This window comes from Oryzias latipes, chromosome 8 (genome assembly GCF_053564925.1).
Source record: "Oryzias latipes strain Hd-rR chromosome 8, Olatipes_Hd-rR_3.1".
Classification (NCBI taxonomy): Eukaryota; Metazoa; Chordata; class Actinopteri; order Beloniformes; family Adrianichthyidae; genus Oryzias; species Oryzias latipes.
The window spans coordinates 21,624,889-21,648,606 of record NC_136244.1 but is presented as its reverse complement, the minus strand read 5'-3'; the positions used below and the strand labels follow the sequence as shown (position 1 = coordinate 21,648,606).

At 37.9% G+C, this 23,718-nt stretch overlaps 1 protein-coding gene across 2 annotated transcripts in view; it reads left to right on the top strand.

The window, feature by feature from the left end:
• LOC105354599 (uncharacterized) overlaps positions 1-23,718 on the top strand; it is a 139,463-nt gene that overhangs the window by 2,396 nt on the left and 113,349 nt on the right. Inside the window, exon 2 of one of the 2 annotated variants that reach the window (XM_078951763.1) lies at positions 10,380-10,584. The gene's annotated coding sequence lies outside the window, so the exon portion shown is untranslated. Of the gene's footprint in view, positions 1-10,365; positions 10,585-23,718 lie in introns of those variants that run through there. The other variant, XM_078951765.1, reaches the window with a different exon arrangement.

Below are 23,718 nucleotides of genomic sequence, written 5' to 3'. Positions count from 1 at the left end.
CGTGGAGTTTGTTTTATTTGTGCCTGCATGGGTTTTCTCTGTTCTCCCACAGTGCTCCATAGGTTAACTAATATTTTCAAAACTGTCCATAGGTGTTGCATGTGTGTGGCTGTTTGAGTATTTGTGGCCCTGCAAAGGTTCTAGCAACCATCCAGAGTATACCCCACCTATGCCTGACAGTGGTGGATAGGCTCCAGCATCCCTGTGACCCTGGAAGGCATTAAACAGGTTTACTGGACAGACAATACAGGAGTGAAGTGAGGCTGTCAGTCACTGCATCAAGATTACAACACACAGATGAGTAAACATGGCCTGCAAATACTGGATTTCTCATGTCAGATTATTCCAGAACCACAGACATTGGAAGCATCTTGACTGGATTAAGGAGAAACAAAATTGGACTTTTGCTCAATTTACCAAAGTTAATTTTTCTCATAGAAGCCAATTTTACAGTTTACTTGTGAACCAAGTTCGCAGAGTTTGGAGAAAAAGTCATGGTTAAATTCCAGTATGAGGCTTACAGACCATTTCACCTGCTGGTGTTGGTCCAGTGGGTTTTCTGACGTCCAGTCAATCCAGGAGATTCTAGAACGATTCATGGAGAGGTTGATTTTATTGTTCCAGCAGGACTTGGACCCTGTCCACACCTCCAGTGCTACCAAAAGCTGTGTCAATGACCATAAGATTACTGTGTTTGTTCCTGATCTGAACCCGCCTGAAAATCGACGAGCTGTTTTGGGAGGAAGATGAGAGGTTGTCAGACCCAACAATGCAGATAACCCGAAGTCAGCTGATAAAAAACATTAGGCTTCCATCCCACCTTCACAGAGCCAGAGGCTGATCACCTCCACACCATGGAGCATTGATGCAGCAATTCATGAAGAAGGAGGTCCCACCAAATATTGAGTGTAGAGTTTCCAGAAGCCTGACATTTGTGAGGAAGACATTCTTTTTTGATTTCTGATTTCTGATTTCCTGACTTTTAGATCTTCATTATTTATGGGCCACTATCATCAAAACGATAAGAAATTAACTATTAACTATAAAAAATCCCTGTGATGAGAGCAAATAAACCTTTTTTTGAATGGACATTATACTTTAGAGATTTAAATTTCAAGATTTACGAGCAGTGAAAAAAAATATGTACAACCATAAAATTGTTTATTTCTTCTGTTACATTTGCAAAAAAAAATAGCCTATTGCTTTTTTGGTGATTGGTTTTAACCACAACTTTTACATTAAAATATTCTGCAGTCACATTTTTAGATAAAAATAACCTCACTAAAGGAAATGTGTCTTTTTCCATATTTTCATTTTTTCCTCTTCATTTTTTCACGGGTTCTGACTAACAGAGTGAAATGTCCACAGCACTCCTTCTGACCCTTCTTCCTGTTTGGTTATCCATCTGAGACTTCCAGGCATAGCTAATTGATGCCGACCTTCCTCCATGTTCTCTCTTGGCTACATTCAGGATCTATCAGCCCAGGGATGTGTCTTGATTTACCCTCCTTGTGCCTTTACCGCTTTATTCTCGTGGAGTGTCACAGCAGTTTACTCCTTGGCCTGTTGCAGGCTGTTGGAGTCTGAATGGGCTCAGTAGAGGCTAATTTAGTAAATGAACAGCACAGGGAAGACTTAGAGAGCAGAAGGCAGCAGACTAGAAGACATTTGTCGGTGGACCCTAGCTTGTCTACTTATCCTTTTGGTATTTTTTGTCATGTTTTAAAGTGGAAAGCCTGTGATTAATCAGAAACCCAAGCATTTCAAGGAGGTTTTAGTGGTTACAATTACCGGTAATTGATTCTGCTGCCTTTGCTTTAATGTGTTCATGCAGATTTATTACAACTTTATTGGAAACTTGAAAATTTTCAACATCAAAACGACACACATCCGCACGTTCATGGCAACTGCAGAAAATGTGAATTTAAATCTTTTTACCCTGCTAATTATCTCTGAAACATTTGTTCGAACTGTATTCCTAAAGGAAGTTTCTAATACCCTTTAGGGTCCTTCCTGTATTGACAATTTACACTTCTTATATAGCAATTGATGTATTAGTTTGACATTTTGGAAAATATGAACATTTGTTTTCTAACTGGGTCAAATTAGAGAATCAATACCACTCTGGCCAGCGCTCCAAATAACCTTTGTTAAGCGACAGATTGGACTGTTAAAATGGTATATGTTCAAAACTTGAGCAGCAGGTTTTTTTTGCTTTAAAACAAACAAACAAAAAACTTAGGTTATACAAGTGAAAAGTGTTTCATTCATTAACAAACACAACATACTTGTGTAAGGCTTTAGAGGTAGAATCACCTTCTTCCAAAATATTTGAATTGGTTTATGCTGCTTAGCAGTGGCAGAGAGAGAACATTTTGGGGGCGGAGGCAGAAAATTCTGGAAGGGTAAAATACACATTTACTGTAATTTAACAACAATTCTATTCTGTTGTTTTTGCAATGCTTAAAGAAGAGTGTATTGATTGCTTAATCTTTGTCAATAATGTATTGACTCAAAAATCGGAGCCAAGTGGGTGGGGCACTGCCCCCCCTTGTCCCCTGTTTCCATAGCTCCACCCCTGCTGTTTAGTGATACAAAATATTCACTGTACTTCTGAACAAAAACAACAAATTTACTATTTTTTTTTTCCTATTTGTAGTATTAAAACTTTTTTGAGGAATGTTTTTATCGTTCCTTTATTCACTCCTAGACTCACAAACGTTCGAGTCATTTTTCTCTGTGTCACACAGTGCCGAGCTGCATTTTCCATATTATTACTGAAACGGAGGAAAGCCATAAAATGATTCAAATAATATGTCTTAGATTTTTTTTTTCTTTTAGAGTTTCATCCCTTTTAATTTACATTGTTTTCGTGGAAAATTTCCTCACAATACAGAACCTTAAAGGCAGCCATCTCATGGGTTCTAGGTTATCTATTACGACGATACCCTGTTGGTTGATTATTTATTTACCCTGTGTTAGTGTTCTCCCTGGTTTCTATGTAGAAGTGTGTTCCCTAGCGTGCTTGTGTTTGTCAGTCTGAAGCCACATGGGTGCGTTTTTCTTTTTTCTTTTTTTCGGATTATAACTCCAAACGTTTCATTGACGGTCATATTGATTTCCAAACGGTTGATTCTGCTTGACTGTACAAGGGAAGCACAGAATTCCAATGTTGAATCTCCTTTTGTTCTGTACAGTAACATCAATTTGATTTGCTTTTTACAGAATTAACACTAACAAAAAGACTTTAAAAATCCTGAAAGAGGCAACTTTTGCCAGCTTTGTTATTTAGAATAGAAGCATTTTTGAAGTACTTCAGAAATGTTAAATATAAAAAGTGCATGTTTAAAAAAAATACAAACTAAAACAAGTGTAAGCAACAGGAATACCGAACTCCTCCCTTCATGTTATTGTAGATGTCTTAAACAAGAGAGTGAAGTTAAAAATTTTAATTTTTTGATGAAGAACTTCATACAAAAATATTAGGGGTGTAACAATTCATTTTAAAGATTCGATTCATATCATAATTTGTGGTTGTTGATACAATTCATATTTTGAATGATCCGATACACTGACATGAAATGGATCCAGGACATCTTTAGCCAAAAATTCCACCAGTGTGACTCAGATGCATACCTGGGCATTGAACCGTACTGGTGAAGTTTTCCAGAATCCTTGTATTTAGATAATCAATTGTCAATTATATATGTCTGCAAACAAACAATTAAATTAATTAAATTCACCCCACTGTTGTTTTTCCACATTAAAATAATCCAAAGGGAACATTATTAGAACATTCTAGCTCCCTGTATGGTCACATGTCCAAACAGTGAGCTAAATTCAGTGTTTATACACATTGGACTGGAATGATGGATCACTTTTTCTGTCATCACATGCCTGTTGTCCGCTGTGATGCACTTGGTCGCTTTTACGTTAGCGTAAAATGAATCTACCGTTTAAAGATTATTCATTAATATTATTTTTGAAAAATTGTTTTTAATTGATGCAGGTAATTTTAACATCTTACCAGATCAATCACCTCAGACAGATTGATCTGGTTGGATTGTAGGAACATTAATCAATCAAGTCGATTGATTCAATACTCCCCTACTGCAGAGATGTACCCAAATGGATAAATGAGCTAACAACTGAGTGGAAGTTGGAAGTTTAGTTAAGACCAGAATTATTTTATTTTATTTTAGACTCCTGCCTTTGTCAATTTCTGTCTATCATCTCTCGTCATATATAATTGTGAATACATGCCGTGCTTTTTTATAGGATGTTGTAGCACGCTAATGTTTAAACGGTTTATTTTTTGCCTTTAGATTTTTGGTTTTGCTTGTATCACTAAACTTAAAAGAAAACGTAAATTAATTATAATAATGATAATACGTGATAAAAACAACTACGATGAGGAATATTGGCAACTATTTGAATTATTTTCTGATTACGATGGGATTTGAACGAAAATTCTGCAAACTGTGTTTCTTTGAGAACAACTTAAATAAAGCTTTTGCAGGGAAGTACTTCAGTCATTGTTTTTTTTTAATTCAGAATCAGCCATGGGTCTACTTTTACCATAGCTGAAAGAGTACATTCAGCTGAAAGACAATAGTTTTGACCCAAATGGGCAGAGTTGCAGCAGGCCAGAGGGCAGTATTGCGTACGGTGTTTGCCGTCTTCAGAATACATGGCTGCTCTTCTGAGACCATTGTTGTGCATCATCTTCTCGCAGGCTGCACCGAGCCTGCAGGATGTGTCGCTCCCTTTGATGGTTCCAAAACGACACGGCCGGGCATTTTTCTTTCATCTGGGTCTGGCACTTTCTTCTTGTCCATTTTTTTTTCCCATCAAACTTTTTCTTTCAGATTCTTCCTTTCCCCTTATAGTTTGTTGTCTCAGCATGACGGCCTCACATTTGATTTTAAAGGCTAAAGAAGAGAGGATAGTTAGAGGTTTGAGAAAACCTTTGGGTACTGCAGTTTTCTGTCTCATCTGGGGTCATCTTTGACGGTGCATAAACATTTTGAGTAGTCTGAAGGTAAAATGTTGGTGACAAATCGATAAAATCAGAAGTTAATCTAATTTCATGTGTCTATAACTCAATTCTTGCTTTCCTTCTCTGACTTTTCTGCTTTTAGAGTACATGAAGACAGACTGTACAGAAAAATGTTGTGATCACAGAGGTAGAAGGATGTAAGTGGTGTCCTGGTAGAGAAACGGAGCTTGAATGTTGTCAAACTTATTCAGAGTCGGTGAAAGAGCAATCTGACACGCCTCATAAGAGTCAATCTCTCCATTTTTTTTAAAGCACTCAGGAGGCCTGTGTCATTCTCCATCCAGCCTTTTCCTCCTACTCTTACTCTTTTGACATTTTCTTATGTTAATCACTAGCAGAAGTTGGATTTCAAAGAGGTGGACAGAACAGCATGAATCACACAGATTCCTGTTTTCCTGCGAGCTCCAAGCAAAATGAGAGATCAGAAACTGTTTTTGAGGGATTTTATCTTGACCAAGACTTTGTTTACAGAACAACAGCAAGAATTCAACCATATTTGATTAGTACTTACAGGTGCAGTCATTAGCAACACCTGGTAGTGCCTAAAGGTAAAAACAACAGTCAATAACAGCCATATATCCAGTTTGACATGAAAGATTTGGCATATTTCTCATGGCTGTACCACAAATTTGGAACCCTTTCAAAATTCCTATAAACAGGCTTTTCTGTAGTCTCTGATTTAACACACAGGATTATAAAACAAAGAATCCATCAATGTAATTTGTTGGTCACTTGCAGACCATTGTGATGGAATTAAAATAATCTTTCTTAATTGGAATTGTCTGGACTGAATTCCGTTTTTTTTCCTTTTTGTGCTGCTCTTTAAGATGAGCTTAGTTATGAATTTGAACACGCTTCTTGACTTAGAATATGTGTTTCTATTTAAATGCTTTTTTTGTAGCTGAGTGGATGCAGCATTGGTACCTTCCAGCCTTATTTTACCATGTTTTTACTGACTTTTTGCCGTAAATAATCACCTCAGCTGTATAAGAGATTAATACCTCAGTAACAGAGGCTTAATTCTTACATCAGACACAGGAAATCACACTGATTTCTTCTGTACTGTCGGGAGGCATTTCTCTGGTTGGAAGTTATTGACTGTCTTGATTCTTCTCCATCTTAAAAATTGCACCTGGTTCCTACATTTTTCCAATACTCTCTTGTCGTCATTTCTTTTTGAAATGTTGTCGTCTATAGATGCACCAAATTGACTTGAGTCAACAGATTATTTTCTCTTTTTGTTATTCGTTTCCTCCCCCTCTTCATCATTGTCTGAATGCCTTACTCTCACTTGGTCTTCTTCTTTTTTTTTTTTTTTTTTTACCATTTTCTCACATCAAAAGAGCTTGATGGTTTGACAGGATGGGCCCTAGAAACTGCTTCCTCCCTTCAGACCCACCAGACTCTGCTCCCCCATTGAACTATTGTGTGCCCCAATTTTCTTTTTTTTTTTTTTCCATTGCAACTATGAAGCAGGCTGAGCATGAGTGAAAAGAGTGAGGTCTCCAGTGGAAGCAGCATCTTGTCTCAGACAGCTGTCTGCTAAAAAGACAAAAGGAAAAAAGAAAACAAAAACAGAGAAAAAGGAAAAGTTTGGGGAAAGTTGCCCCCTCTCCCCAGTCCCCCCAGCAAGCTTAAGTATGAAAAACAACATAAGTGGTGTTTCACTGCAGAACAATTTCCAATACATTTAGGCAAAACCTTTACGAACTTTAGGTTTCCCATCAGTTTAATTGATTAATATATTTAACACAGAGAGCTCCACTTGATCCAAGCAACCTGTTCACTTCATGCATGCTGCAACTGCTGACTGACAATCTTGAAACCTCCATCCGTGGGCCCCCCTCTGTAGAAGTAACCCACATTTCACTCTATTTTAAGCTTAATGTCAAACACAAGGTCTCGCCAAAAACATATGGGTCTCTCCACTCAACATGTATCAAAATACAGATGGGTTCCCTGGAAAGCCTGCGTGTGCAATTCTTCTTCCTTTGTCACTTCTCTCCCGTGCTTTTCACTTGGATGTAGAGCATCAGGGCGACTTTAAAGTCGGGCTACGTCTGCTGGATTACACCAGAATCCCAGTAGTTTTAAACAGTCACACTCTGCCTCTTAAAGCCAGACACTTTTGTTTGGAACGTTTAATAAAGGAGCTTGGGATTCTGTGGTGACAAGCGAAGCGTTTTGTAGCGGTGGAACGACAGAGACAAGTAGAACTCAGCAACAAGGATTTGCCTTTTTTTTTTATTTTATATATTTTGTCTCCTAACTTTTATTTGCTTTGTCACTCTGAAAACGTCAACAAGAAAAACAGTGGGACAAGGATGTACTGGTGCCTAAGAACTGTTAAATGAATGCTTTATTTGACAAACCCTTTTTTTTTGCAAACCTATTTTTCAATAATTCCACAATTAACCCGAAACTGTCCAATGAAACTCCATTCCAAGAGGTCTATTCAGTTTATCTGCTAAAATCACAACAAATTAGATTCAACTGTTTGTATGTTTTTTGTTTTTTTTTAACAAAAGATTAAACATCTAGAGACAAAATTAAAATGTATAAATCCACAAACAAAAGACAAGGTCAAAACAATATAAAACATGTCAACAAAAGCAGGTGAAGCTCCATTAAACTAAGAATAAACGAAGTTCCAAGGATTTATTCCAAAGGCTATCACATTTATGGGTCATAATGTTTGTTTTAACCCATACATTTCCAGCTAAAGACTTTTTAAAACTTTTACTATACATTCTTAATGGAAACAAAACGTCATTGTAAACAGCTGCAGTGATTGACAAACTCACCTGTTGAGGGTGGATCTAAATGACTAAATATACCATGTTACCTTTCAAGACAGCATAGGACAATGCACAGATAAAACACAAGGAAACAAACAAATTCAAATTAAATTATGATGGAGACAAAGCTAGGTAATAAACGACATTTGTTTACTTCAGATTTTTTTTGTGCGGGAAATTCCAATAAGCAGAGCTTTTCCTGCCTTTAAATTGAAAAAAATAAAGAGGGTTAGTAAAATAAAGCTAGTGTCATGCTTGAAGTCCTGCTCCGATCATCTTGTGATCTATTTAAAAGGGTTCCAGTGCTTTTTTTTAAAAATGGTTATGCCAATTTTAACCATGAAAACAAAAAAAACGTTTGCTTTCCATGACATAGGTTCTGAGTGGCTGCAGTTCATCAAAATTCACATCCCCAACCTAGCATTACCGGTGCAACAAAAATGACGAGCAATATAGGAGCTATCCAGTCATCCAGTTTTGAACCAGCACTAAGCTGAGCAATATTAAGGAAATCTTAAGTTGATTTACCCATCTAGTCGTCCACAAATGGATCAATCAGAATGAAGCAGAACAGAGAGCTTGTAGCTTGCCATAAGCTTGCTACAAGCTTTTCCAAACGGCCTTTTTTGTCCGCTCCTGATTCAAAATAAGTTAAATAACATACTCATAAACATACGTCCTCCATCAGAAAAGTGCCACAAAGTCACAAAAACACCACAAACATAATGTTCATCAAACTGGATCTTTAAAGTGAATAAAAAACACTTTGTTTCAGAAGAACGAAGTTAAAACCTCTTTTTTTCTTTTCCTCACCTCACTTGTTAAACACACTGCGTAGCCTGCCACACCATAGCCTCTCTCAAACTACCTCCTCTGTCAGCTTCATTGTGTTTATCTATCCTCGCTGTCATTCCTATCAACAAAATGGTTGGTGAGAGTATGGATCCAGTTCATTACAATCCATCATTTATGACAAGTACACACAGTAATCTGTTTTAAACAGCAGGGAATGATGCTGATGCGGCATGGCAGAAGAGGCCATACACTATTATGGACGTGGATATTGATAATCAATTTTCTTCATTTTAACCACCAAAATAGTTTTACCCCAAACTAAATACACAAGGTAATTTTCTGGATTCACATCGTTTAGAGTAAACACTCAAAGCTGAATTGACTCATCGTGGTGGAGTTATTGCTAATAATGTCGCTCCTCCTGGCAGTTAGAGCGCATTAAAACCACACTTTTCACTTGAAGAAATAACTAAGCCATTATTTTAAAAGTCTATAGATAAGTCAGTCATACAAGAAAAGTCTAATGAAGAGATGGAAATGCTGTGGAGGCAAAAAAATGTTCTCTAAGATCATCTAAAAAAAGCATACACTTATGATAAATAGGGAGGCAGAACAATGGGGTGTGGTGACACCTATTGTCATTGTGGCACTGCAGTTGTGCTGCACTTTTCTTCAGTGATCACTCACACAAAGGTAGCTTTCCTGGTACTTTGATTCACTTTTAATCATTAAAAAGTGGCAAATATTTCCATGGCATCTTGGAAACCGTCCAAGCACACCATGCTATAGTACATTATGTTTGCCTTTTTTCTTTTAACAATTTAAATGTGAGCTTTTATTAAAGGAAAATGAGTTCAATTTGCTGAAAATAACAGCTTTAAGGGTAAAAAATAAAAGTAATTTATTGTGATTTGTGGTGTAATTTCTTTGAAATCTATAGTAGGAATCTCATTCCTGTGCTTTTATAGCACTGAGCTTAGGAGTTTTAGCCCATCCTGCATTACAAATAAGTTAGTTTCTCTTTTTTTTCCCCATCATACTTTACTGCAACCTGTTTGCAGGTTCGAGTGTTCTGCCTGATAGTTAACCCTCAATCTCATCTGTAAAAAGAAGGAAGAGTTATCAACGTCTTTTCTACTACTGTTGGCATTTGTGGGACAAAACTACGGCATACCCAAAACTAAAATGCTTTTGATGATCCCTTTCTGCTCTCCCCGCGGGAGAGGTTCAGATGGCTCTGAGTTCTTCGCTTTTTTCCCCCCTGTGGACCTTGAAAAGCAGATCCTGTCTCGACGAGCCAGTTGGCTTGGTGTGGCGCAGTGACCGCATCGCCATCTTGGGCTTAGAGTCTGTCAGTCATTCACAGTCTGTTGGTTGTGAAGCAAAAGTTCCTCTCTCTTCGGGGTTCTTTGTCTAAAGCGTCTCTGACCCTGCAGACAATTTGTGCAACACTGAAACCTTCGGCCTCTGTCCTTTCTGTGTTTCCTATCCAAGATGGGATTCCGCGGCTCCTTCTGCCTTCAGGTAAGGCCTGCGAGCCCAGAGATAGTTCTGCTTCAACAAAGACACAGTTGTTCAAATGCACACACACGTACAAACTCAGCAGCACTTTGCTTGAAACACATAAGCAACCAAAATCCCCTTTTTATTTGTATTCCAAAACTCTGCAAAGCTAGAGCAGATCGGCCATGACGCAGTTTTCTTGTTTTGTCTGTGCGCCGTGCCAGTTGCTCATTTTCCCAGAGGTCAACGTACCGCAGTGGTGACCTGAAGTTACCAGGACTACAGAATATATTGTGACAGACGTAAAGCGTGAGGAGGAGCAGCTCTCATCACCCATCACCTCTGTGAATTGAAGGGGGCCCGAAAGCAGCCAGCCACCCTGCTGGACACAGCTCAGCTGTTAGAGGAAGTGTTTGACAGGAGTGGCAGGTACTTGACCTTCTCTCTTCCTTTTCCTTACTCTCACTTCTTTTCTCTTGTCTCACACTCTCTTGTTCAGTGTCACTGCCTCGCCGCTGGCTGGCCAGCCGCTCCCAAGCCTATTGGGTGTTGTCAGAGAACTAACAGTGCCTGCCTGTTTTGCTGTGCCAACAGTTGTTTGTTTCTTTCTTTTCGCAGCAAGAGCCCCTGACAAAAGACCTTATGATGTTCCTGCATCATCTTTTCTGTCATGTCAATAGTTTGTTTGGCAATTGAGAGAAAAAGTTAGAAGACGTGCAAAAAAATTTGACAACTTTATAGTCTCTCTCTAAACTCCTTTTTTTTTGTATGTGTTAAGTGTTATTGGTGTTCCTTTACGTAGGATTCTGCTGCTTTTAGCCAAAATAAAAAATAAAAACCTGTCGTTTTCTAAAACCTTTTCTGCAGAGCAGCAGTAGTTCATTAAATATTCCCTTCTGAGTTATGGGCGGGATCATTAGCACAGACCAACCCCACCCCCACTTGCTGAGAGCTCTCTGTTTATGCACTCTCCCACTAGCTTACAACCTCATTGCTGCAATAACGGAGCTATCCAGCTGTACAGTTTTGAGCCAAATGCCAGTTTGGATGAAGAAAACATAGTCGTTCATGGATCTAGTCGTCTACATGAAGATGCATCAGAGTGGAACCCGCCCAGTGTATTCTCCAAAAATGCTCTTTTTCAAACGGCATTTTAACCATCTGCTCCTGATTCACAAAGATTTCAATAAAGAAATGCTGAGAAATAAAATTGTATGCTCAGTTTTCTTTATCTGCGTCTGCCATTATCAGAAAAATACCACAAGAACATCTTACAATCACCAAAAACATAACTTTTTGTCAAAGTGGGTCTTGAAGTTGCAAAAGATCATTGGATTAGTTAAAAAAAACTCTACAGACCAAATAAAGGGAGACTTCCAATCCCAAACAATGGTGGCTTGTCTACTGTATTCTGAGCCCGGATCTGCATGTCTGCCCAGGGAGCGCAGCTGAATTTTTAACAGCCTTGATGCACATTTTCATTTCTGCAGCAGACAGTGTGCCATGTATTCGTCTCTCCCAACAATGGTAGAATGTCAGCATACTTTCAAGCAGCTCTAAATTAAACATTCTTCCCTCTGAGTATACAGCTATAGAGCCATTCTTGCCGTTCCCTCCCAGATTTTTTTTCTTTTCCCTATTTTCTCAGAACATTTTTTGGTAAACGAGAATCTTGAGGTAATTTATTAATGAAAGTTAAATGTGCCTTTTCTTCATTTCTTATTTTTGGTAGGTCTAGTTTAAACTGTCTGGCTGCTCTCCATGGCGACACTGTGGTCACTTAGCCTAAGTGCCAGGTCTTGATTTGTGCCATGGCAACGAAAAAAAGTTGAAGACAAGACTTAAGAGGACGAGTTAGATATTTTATTAATATGAAGTATTAATATTCAATTGCAGTGGGACAATGGTGTGTTTCTTTTTGCAGAAGCATAATGAATAACCAAGTGCCTCTGAGGTAGCTGATTCGTCAGCATGAATATTCAGGCATTGAAAGAGCATGATGGAGTTTTCGAGGGCCTCTTTGCTGCCTGATTGGGGATCAAACCCAAGCATTTTGTATCGCCCAACTATTCGTCCTCCCTTCTCCACGTGCACACTCTGGCGCTTTAAAATAAGACCAGCAGCATCTTGGGACCAGAGCATATAGATCTGATCTGAAACTTTCAATAATGAACCTCCCATAGAAGCTGGGCTGATTGATTACACTGCTGTTGTTTTGTTTAGGTTTTTAATTGATTGATAAATTGTTGGGCTTGACTGAGATGTGATTGATTATGAAAAGTCAGGATTGGGTGACTGGTGAGAGCTCGCGTCTTGCTTTGTTTGTTAATTTAGTCGATGGATCCCACTTTGTGCTGTAATGCTTGAAATGCTCTGTTTGTCCTTGCAGTGGTCAGACCTCTAAAGTTGTTGTTTTCTTTCCCTCCTCTCTCGTCTCCTGGGTTTCAGTGAACATATGTTTTTGTTCACATGTGCTGTTAGCCTGAAGCACTGTATGTCCTGTTCTTGCCAGGGAAGTGTTTGGTAATATCTTATCATAGCATTCTGCAAATGATTTCCTATCATACCTCAGAGACTTATCTTTAATGGAGCGCACACAAAAGGACATGGACATCTTTTAAAATAAAGACAGAGAAAAAGTTTTGACAAAAAATTAAAAACGGCTATGAAAAACTGTGTAAACTGTTTTAACTCTTTCATAAAAAATACATTATTATTATTATTATCAAACTTATTTATTGGGTTAGAGCAGGAGTGGGCAAACTACGACCTGGCGGCCATATGTGGCCAGTTAATTTATTTAATGTGGCCTGCCAAACTAAAATAAATTAAATCAATAATCCTAATTATAGTTTTATTTTCCCTGTTTTTCAGATGTCTGCTCTATAGAATCATTGACATTATTCTACATTCATGTGACTTTTGGACTTAGTCATTTTTCTGATCATTCCAACGTCACATAAACCCAACAATTTTTTTAAGTTTGTAATTTTCCCTGAGGAACATCAACTCATTGGGGCAACTAGCACTAAAATGAGACATGGGTCAAAGTTTTAAAATAAAGACTCCAAAATGATCTGTTTTAAAATGCATACATCGAAAGTAAAGTTTGTTTTTGTCCAAATTCCATTGTATTTCTTTCTTTAAGAGGTGGATTACCAAATCACTCCATGCTTCTGCTCCTGGTCCGGCCCTTCTGTCAAATTTTAGAACCCTCTGTGGCCCACAAGTCAAAAGGTTTGCCACCCCTGGGTTAGAGAACCTGAAGGAGGAATTTCAAATTTGTTCACCTAATTTAATGACACAAAAAATAAAGAAATGAAATCTTCAATAAATGTGGATTAAATTGTTTTGTTTTTTAAATTACTTTTTGATGTCAACTACACACTAGTCAGTATTAACAGATTCACATTTTGTTCTGTGAAATTTATGGCTTCTGTAGAACTTTAGAATGATAAGTAAGGGTCCACTCTGAAAATAGTGTTTTGCTGTTTGTTTTTATGTTCCTGTTCACTTTGTTTTTTTGTTGGATGATGAATGGAGCACTTCTATTAAGAAAATTTAGTTTAAATAGTCTTACTCAGTTTGTCTTCATGCAAATAATTGTGAATCAGGTGCAGATGAAAAAATGCCTTTTGCAAAAACGTCTTTCTAGAAAGCAGTTTTTTTTCTTCATTTTTGGGTAAATAATTGTATCATCATCATTAAAAGACCAATGAGACCACTTTTTCAATAGATCAAGAGATTATCACAGTGGGACTTAAAAAGGTTAATGACAATAAAAATGAGGAAAAATGTGAATAACTTTGGTTAAATACTGTTACTTTTCAAATGAACTTGTAATGTCAACTACTCACTAATCAGCATAAACTTTGGTTCGGTTGAATTTATGGCTTCTGAAGTAGAGTGATGATAACTTCCGTAAGTCTTCAAGTTTGTCATCCAACCGTCCACATTTCCTAATGCACAGATTTCTCCTTCCTGGACTCAGGGGAGATTTACGAGCAGGATATATATCATCACCATCTGCCAGCCTCGCTGCCACATGTGAATGGCTATATTAAATGGTAGCAATCAAATGTGACATATTTACAGTTGAAACGCATGATAAAAATCGAGGAGGTGATACACCTACTCAATTACACATTTAGTGGCATTTTAGCTTTCCCTGTCTTAAATTAGAACCGAAAACATTCCTTTACTATCCGATATCAACTTGTACTTTCTAAATATGGAATCCTGCTGGTCCAGCAGATGCCACACACTGATGTGGCAGAGCAGCATGAAGATGCAAGGTACTCTGGTAGATTTTCCATCATTTGGATCTATCCTGACGCCTCTAAAAATGCTTGTAAAAGATCTCCCCCAAAATTATTGCTGCATTGAACTTAAAATTAAGTTTGCTGCTAACATCTGTGTTGACCTACAGGACAGTTGATCTGTTCTATGGTTTTTGCCTTGTCATCCAGGCGGGAGGATTGCAGTGCAGAAAATAACAAAAAAGTAATTTAACACAAACAAACGGCCTGAATCCTGTCACCTGACTTGGATTGTCTTAAACGTTTGATTTGAGGTTTAATTTGCTTTAAAATTTGCTTTAAAATGAAAGCAGACCATTGAAACTTAAGTCCCACATTTTTCTATGGGGTTTGAGAATAATTTGCTGGGAGTACACACGAGCAGTACATATTTACCAACTCAGTGGGCTTGTGGATGAGTGGCCACACTGAAACTGGAAGGTTCACAGTTTGAATCCCTGGCCAAAGACTCTAAAAATGAGACCCAATGTGTGTCCCTGCTCGACATTCGGCATTAAGGGGTTGGGTTTGGGGGGGATTAAACCACCAGACGGTTCCCTAGTACGGCCCACTGTTTTTTCAGGGTATGGGTTCAATGCAGAGAACGAATCTCACACACGTAGCTACGTGTGTGAGATTTAACAGGGCTTTAACGTTTTCTATTTTGTTAAAAAATGAAATACTGGTACAAATACAGTTTAGGGAGGGGAAAAACAACAAGCTTTGTTTAAAAACTAGGTAGAAAAAAAAAAACTCAACAGGGTAGGGAGAATGTGTCCAACCCTGGAACACCTCTGGGGTCAAATTTGGCCACAGTAGTTTTTTTTCTTTTTCTATTAATCTTTTTTATTATAATTTTTTTCCCTATTGTTTTCTCTTTTTTTGGGTTGCTGTTAGTTGCTGCTCCCGAAAACAAAGACAAATGGTCAAATTTAATTTTAAAAGTCCTGGAGATCTTGGGTTCTCCAGCGTTAAGATGACTTTCTGACAACAATGAAAACACAAGTGAAGAATTATTGTGTGCGGTCTTCAGAAAAGGTCAAATATCTTTTCACTGAGACAGTTTAAAAAAACACAGTTAAGTCATTTTTCTGTGTATTGTTCAAACTCATAACAGTTGTGTTGCTAGCAGGGCTGGTTTTTTTAAAAACACCTTTTGCTCATAAAATCCTTCTGCGGTTTCTATCTGGTGGATGGCGATCCAAGGGGAGTAAAAAAATGACCATCTTACTGACAGAAGATGTTCTCACCTTTGAGATGCCCTGGCCCTCCTAGCTGGCTGCTTTGTATTTAAGCATTAGAAAGTAATTGATCAAACAGCTGATGACAGCCCAGATCCACCCATGGACCCTTTTGGACACAATTTGAACTCATCACCGACTGTGTTGTGGTTTTCGCTGACAACTTGTAAATTTGTCTTAACACTTGACAAAAAAGCTTTGTCATGTGGTCCATTTCAACCCAACATAATCAGCTTTAGCAAACAAGCTTTAACAAAAGTTCAGTCAGTCAATATCTTTTTTCAAAATTATTTTTTATTTTTTGGCCATTTCTTTAATACTGTCACAAGTTTGCTGGCTTTAAAGACCTCCAAGGAAAAGTGTGTTTTTAACACGTTCTTGTGGCATTTTTTTGACGACATTTATAAAAAAAATTATTTCTTTATTAAAATCGTTGTGAATCGGAAGCAGACAAAAATTGTGGTTTGAAAAAGATCGTATTTGCACGTAGAAAATATGCTAGGCATCAAGCTTCCACTCTACTCCATTCTGATGCATCCACCTGTAGACGACTAGATCCACATGCATTTTCATTTTCCTCATCTTAGCTGGCATTTGGCTCAAAAGATCGCCATTATTGTTTTAGGTGGGAGGGAGCTCTCAGCAATGGGAAGGAGTAGAAGGGGCAGGGTTGCTCAACGCCAATAGTCACGCCCACAACTTGGGAGCAAATGTCTTGAACTCCTGCCACTTATGATTTTGGCCTAAAACAGCGAGATTATAATTTAAAGACTTAGATTTAACACTTTAAAAAATAGCTCAAAAGATGATCGGAGTGGGTCTTTTAATTAAGTTTAACAAAGCTGGGTTTTATTCATCTAATACTACAGAATCAAAGCATTTCCATGCATCACAAGCTTATTTCTACTGTACATGTTCTCATTTATTGGGTTTAGTTTGGTGGGCTTTTCCTCAGAGGTTTTCTGCTGTCATAAACTGGAAATATGGGTCATTTAATCAAGTCACATAAAACAAAAAACAAAAACAAAACTTTGCACCACTTAAAGAACATTAGTATTTACAATCTAAATCACAAGAATTCTATATAGAAAATGACAAACTATAAAAGATCAACAAAAATTAACAAAATTTGTTGGTTTTGAGTTTAATCTCATTCTAAAACTCCAGGGCTGGTTGAGGTGGAGCTCTTATAAGAACGCATAGATCCCTTACTTTTCAGTTGACCATCAACTATATGAAAAGTTCCAATAAGAAATTATTTTTTTCAGGATGATTGCTTATTTACTGTCCACTAATGCTCAGTGGACAGTAATGCTGAAGTAGTCCCACTGACTAAAACCAAGTATAAGTGAGTAGACCGTCTTTTTTTCTGTACTGTACAGCAGGTATGCACTAGGCTTTGGACAGCCTGAAGGTTCCCTGTGGGGTCCAGCAGATAAGGCAGCAGCGGAGTGAATGTTACTAACCCATCCTGCTTCCATTAGGGACAAAACTAGAGGATTACTGCCAGAGGCAAGGCTAATGACTGTATTGGCCACAGAAAGCCGATTTACTGCAACTGTGGCAGGGAGGCGTGACGCCAAAATCTCCCACTAAGTCCCAGGGAGAGTGGCTTTAATAAAGGAAACCGGAAACACTCGCTCTGCCATCTTGCATCTTCATAAAAAAGTTTTCAAAAGTTTGCAAATAAATAAGAAAAAAATTCAACTTTTGAGTATCGTTTTGGCATAGCCCCTTCCCCACTGATCAAGCAATAAGTAGGTAAAATATTTAGAAACAAACAAATTGGAAGATAACATCTTATTGCTTTTATGAAGTTTAAAAAAACGTACATTTCTCTACTATAGATTGTTGTTTTTGGATAAATTACATTGCTGGAAAGGATATGTATTATCCTTCATTTAAAAAAAATCACATTCATTTAAAAAGATGTAGGCCACAAAACCTTGAGTAGGAGAATACAGGCAGTGTGTCATAGTAGTAATGCTGCTGTAAGATACATGTGGCAGAAGCGTTCAAATGTTCATCTGTTGTCTTGCAGGAAATTGACACCATTCACTCTTTCTAAAGTCTGGTAAAGAAAAGCATCTTTAACTAGGACATTGAAATAGAGATGTGATGATAAACTAGGTACATAAAAAGGTTTTTCCGTGGCACATTAAGGAGTAAAACGCAGCCTTAAAAGCAACAGGAGACGTCCCGATCACCAGGATGCCTTTATATTCCTCACGACGTCGAGAGACCCTTCAGCTTGGTGACATTTAAGAATATCTGATCTGAAGAATTTCTTATCATTTGCTGCAGCTCCTTTTATTCTCTCCCTCTTTCTCCTCTCAGTTGTGATCTTCCAGTTCTCCTTCCTGTCTGAATAACACACAGACACACATGCCCGGGAATTGATTCGGCTGGCTCAGAATGCGCAGGGGCAAAGGCGAGCACTCATGGAGAAGTTTGTACAATTGATCTCCAGAGGGCTTGAGATGCAGGACCCACTCGTTTCTCCAACTCGGTCTCACTCTGTCACAACCTTTCTGGCTCACAAGCTTCCTTCCACTGCCGTCCTTATGTTTTTCCAAGCCAAATGTAGGATTTTTCTGGATTAAACAGAAAGGAGGAGTGGATTACAAAACTAAGTATGAAAAAAAAGTTAAAAAATTAAAAAGGGAGGGGTGGTTTTATGTCCCTGAAGGAAATATGTTGGTAGACTTGGCAGTAAAACTGTGTCAGAGAGCAGATTACTGATTTTCCTCCTGTGCTCCCACTTTTGCAGGATTCAGAGTGCCTTACTTTAAGATTGGTGTCACTCCCGTTTAGTCACACCTGCTATTTACCAGTTTATTCCAATGTTTAACAATCTTAAACATTTCATCAAGAAACTGTATTTATTTAAAGATGGTCAGGATTTCATCGTAAGGATCAAGTAGCTCTGATTGATCGCCGAGATGTCACTACGAGCAGAGAGAAGCTCCAGGAAAATCCTTGAAAGATGCTGTTTGTGCTTTTCTGACTGCTCCATTTATATAAACATTGTGCATAATAACACATATTTGCCTGTTGTACAAATGTATGGCCTTTAAAATGACTCAAATTAAAGTGTTAACACTTGTAAAGATTACTATATAAAGCAAATTTAGATGTGCAAACAGGATGCATGGGCCAAAATTGAACATTTCCTAAAAAGTGACTAACGTCAATGAGCATCTGCCCTGCGACTGGGAGATTGTGCGACGAATTCCACTGTTTGGGTCATTCTAAAGGCGATACATGAGACCCACAAGCTTCTATCCTGAGCATCGAGGTCGGATTTAGGAGCACGCTGCTCATAGTTCCCATAGGAGGTGGGTTAAATGCAGAGGACTCTGTAAAAATAAAACAAAAAACTTACAGTATTGTTAACAGATTTTGAGAATTCCACTGATCCAAAGAGTGTTCAATATTTCCTCTAAACATTTTGCAGTCAATTTGCATTCAAAAAGGCAATCAGGAAGTGATTGGTCTGTAATTTGTTCAGAGTTTATGGGTTGTTGCTTAGTTATTGTGAAAGTATTTCCGATTTTGAGCAATTATTTTTTCCACAGCACTACACTTTGGTGGAAAAAATGTGCAGAATTAGCAGCATTATGTAGATAAATTGCAAATATAGTGTAGAACATGTTTGAAAAGACTAATACATGTGAGAATGGATGCTTTTAAGCCAGCTCTTTGGTTCATATTTTTAGTGAGTTAAATTAGTGAGTTGCTTGGTTTTTTGATGTGGTCCTTCTTGCTGCTTTTATCACACCATGATTACGTTTTTAACCATTTATATTTCATTAGTGTATTTAAGTCCATACTGGTTGTCAGATTCTTGTAAAATTGATATACTATTATATTTTCCTTTTTTATTAAAAGTTTTTCAAGCTTTTGAAGTAGATTTTAGTTTAGTTATTTAATCTTATTTTCTCCACCAAGATTCCAGTTGCTTGAAGAACAATTGTGTTCAATTATATTTTCTCGCTTAAAAAAAATGTTGCTTTAACCCTAAATTTAATAAACAGGTTAAGTTGAAATTGTGTTCTATTTTTGTGGAGTTTTTGGTTTTACAGTTTTGATTGGCTCAAAAAGACAAAAAAAAAAAGACATTTTCCATACTAACATAAAAAAGAGATGCGAAACTATAAAAATATTTCTTCATAAGCACTATAAAACCCAGCACAATAACTAACATGAGAAAAACGTGAATGGAAACTAAGGTCAATTTTGTAATTTTTGCAGCATTTCACACACAAACAAATTGATTTCCCAAAAAATCTGACAGATAAGGTTTTATGCTGTTATTTTCCTTCAAAGTATGAAAAACACAAGAATAATGTGAGAACTAATACTAGCATATGTCAAAAACTTTGAAAACTGAAAACCTTCTCATCATATTTCTCCTGCTTTAAAGTGTAATGAACTTTTCCTCCATGAGGAAATGTGCTATTAAAGACATGTAGTACGAGTCGCCATATGGTAAATATTTAATTATAGGGGGGAAAAAAACACATTAAGACTGTATAGGTCAAGCTGGAGATGTATTCATGTCTGCCTGCAATTTATTTCTGAAATCCTTGTATATTTGTGAAGGAGAAAAGTCTGGCAAAGGATTAAGGGAGAACAGCAAACTGCCAAAATCTGCAGCGCCTGTCAGAGTTTGGAAAAAAAGAGAAAGAGGGGGAAAAAATGTCAAGAAGGAGACTGCAAATGAGGTTTCTTTCAATACAGTAGATCGATGGGGATGCAGGAAAGGATGTTGTGCGCATTGATGAGACGGACCAGGAGACAACATTGTTGGTTCGGATGTACGGTTGAATACAATGTGCTGTAAAGCGTACGCGACTAGAGACATACGACAAGAATATGACAGTTTTTGGGAGATTTTTACAGTACGGACCACTTTATTACAAAAAATACCACATAGATTAAACATTCAGTAGAAGAAAATAAAGCAAACCGTCTTACCTAATCATAAAGCCAGGGAAAGTAACACCTCCAGTGAATCAGATGAGGCTAATTGAAGCATTATCGCTTTAAAATAACCTTCTTTTTTTTTCCTTTTTTTCCTGGAACCTTGATGGTGATCATTTATGGTCTCTGCGTTTAGTGGATAACCTCCAAAGACTTGGTAATTATTTTTAGGCATTTGTCCTTTGTGTTATTCAGTTCCCTGGGCTGGTCCTTTCGTGAGAAGATGTGATTCTGGAGGACAGGCCTTCAGTAGTGGTCCGTGTCACCCGCCTTGTGGAGTATACACTCTTCAACATGAGGCCCATCATGGCAGACAAGTCCCAGCACACACAGCAACTCTGTTCATGAAAAACTTCACATCAGACAATTGTTTATTTGCACAGTAAGCCTTCTGAGAATTGAACGGTTTCTCATCTGTACATCCTACATGAATTTTGCGTCTTAGTGTCAGGTGCTCTGCTCCTTTTCTCAGCGTTGGCAGCTAAAATGTTGTGAAACCAGTGACCCTGAAATTATTTATGAGCTCTTCTCCTCTCTTATTATGTTGTTAGTCATTGATGGAACTTGAAACTGACCTAAGGATGACTAGTTGTGCTGCAGATTGAGTATTTACTCTTGCATAAAGGCAGATTTGACTTTTTTTTTTGTCTATTTTGTTGGGTGATGATTTCGGCCAGGCAAAAAAACATGAAAAAGCTAAATGGTCCGTGTTATCAAAGGCCACCCAGGCTGTAAAACTATAGATTATTGATTTATTTTTTATTTCAAAGAGTGCAGGTCGTCAGACAGGGGACAAGCACTGTGGGGATTTCTGAATGCCAACAATATATATATATTTCCAATGATTGCATTTCTAGCAGGGAGAACTTCCTTTCCTTGTTCTTTCTATGCACATGTGGGGTTATTTTCTCCGAGCACTCTGGACTCCACCTAAAAGATTCCTCATCCCCAGTGACCCTAGTGACCTTACTCAGGATAAGTTAGCTGTATGATGGGCAGATTGATGGGTGGATTGCATAGAGACAGAAATGTACATGCAAAATTGAAGTAAAGGAACAGATATAGTTATAAGACCAATTTTGATCATCTTTTGAGCAATTTTAGAAAGTTTCACAGTGGTGTTTTGAAGATGATTATGCCGTTTATGTATAAAAAAACTTGTCTTTTTCTAGGATATAGTTTCTGCAGAGCAACAGTAGTTCATTAGAACTACTGTTGATGTGAAGGGTTGCCGTGGAGCGTTGCAGAGTGGAGCAGGGAGTTTGTGGCCCACCAAGCATATTTGCTACGTCACAAAAACACTCTTTCAAAGTGAATATTTTCGTCTGCCCCTGATTTTACTACAATTTGAATAAAGAAATACTCAGAAATGCCATTTTAAGCCTAATTTTATTTACATTTGTTCTTCATCAACTGAAAAAATGCCACAAAAATTAATGTTAAAAACACCAAAAACTCGATCTTCATCGGATTGTGTCTTTAATTGGGTTCCACTGTCTCTACATTATCTGTTTCTGCCAGCCCGTTTACACTAAAAATGTTATTTTCCGTTATCTATTTTCTTACCCGGTGCACTCACAAATTTAACCAATTGCTCTGTGTGTGTGTGTGGGTGTGTGTGTGTGGGTGTGTGTGTTGGTCTCTCCTCATCCCAGGAAAAGTTGCATTTTGAAACTTGAGGTAAAGAAAAAAGGAAAAAAGAAAAAAACAATCCTGCAAGCAGGTACATGAACTATAATCAGCTCTACTCCCTGCTGTAAAACCGAAATAAAAAGAGGAGACATCCACCAGCAGTTACTGTACGACTCAATCTAACAGCCCCTACAGTGCTTTGCTGCTCTTTTGCTGATGTGTTTCTTTTTTTTGCACCCCATTTTTTCCTCCACGCTGTATTTAGAATCAGTCACACAAACAGTGACAAGTGTTATGTTATATTCGGGAATGAATGAGTGCTCCAAACCAGGGAAAGCTTGTCCAACCTTCCATTAGATACCGAGAAATTTTAATCCTATCGTCAGAACTGGCTGGTCTTTGCCATGTGAGGTGGAGGCTCTAATCATGCCTGCAAAATCAATTAGTTATCGGAGTCAATCATATTGAGTTTTCTGGATTGTGTTGTGCAAAAAAAGCTTTTATTTTTTATTTTAATACCATAATGATGTGGATTTTATCTCCATTTGGTAACCTTTGAACCACTGCATACCCACATTTAATGATTTTTATAACACTAATATGTTAATCTAGCATTTTCAAGCAGTCACATCCTGCTATTTCTTCCATTTATAATCGAGTAATGGGAATTGACTGCTTTGTTAAACGGAAGTAATTGCTGGGAGGTATAATGCTTTCTGTGGAGGAAACAGTTCCATCCTTCAGGGTAATGTTTACTGAATGAAGATGGAGACAGCACAACCCAAAAGTCCACTCCTCTTCAACCACTGTCTGCAGTGGGGCCTCTTGTGCATGTTGTTCGCACAGAGGCGCATCTATTTTCTTTTTATAACAAATTACTTGCCATCTGTGATTCTCACTCCCAGTATAAATGAAGAGGGTGGAAAAGCAGCGGGCTGATGGATCTTATTAAAGGTGTTGCATTGATAATCAGTGGAGAAAGAACAAGTGTGAGATGGCAGGTGAAAGGGAGAAGGAAGGACGCCTGAATTGGCAGGAAAAACGGTAAAGATGTCTGTGTTAACAGAGGCAGGATGTCCTTGGGAAAAAAAAATATGGAAAAGACGAAGCAGAGGAAAGGCAAAGAGATGGAGTATGTTGATCTGTCTCAAATGTAGCAGTGATGCCACTTTGGTTTATCTCCATCAGTGCCTCTGACAGACTAGAGAGGCTATTCCACATGTGTGCGCTGAGTGAAACTCCGTGTTTACGAAGGGATAAACGTTTATAGCCCTCTCTACTCGTGCTTCTTCCCTCAGTGTTTTTCCCCTTGGCATTTCTGCGGCTTGCCATTTTGGAAGTGAGAAAGTACAATCTTTATTAATAAATCATGGAAGTCCCGCACTTCTTTTCTTCACTGCTGATTT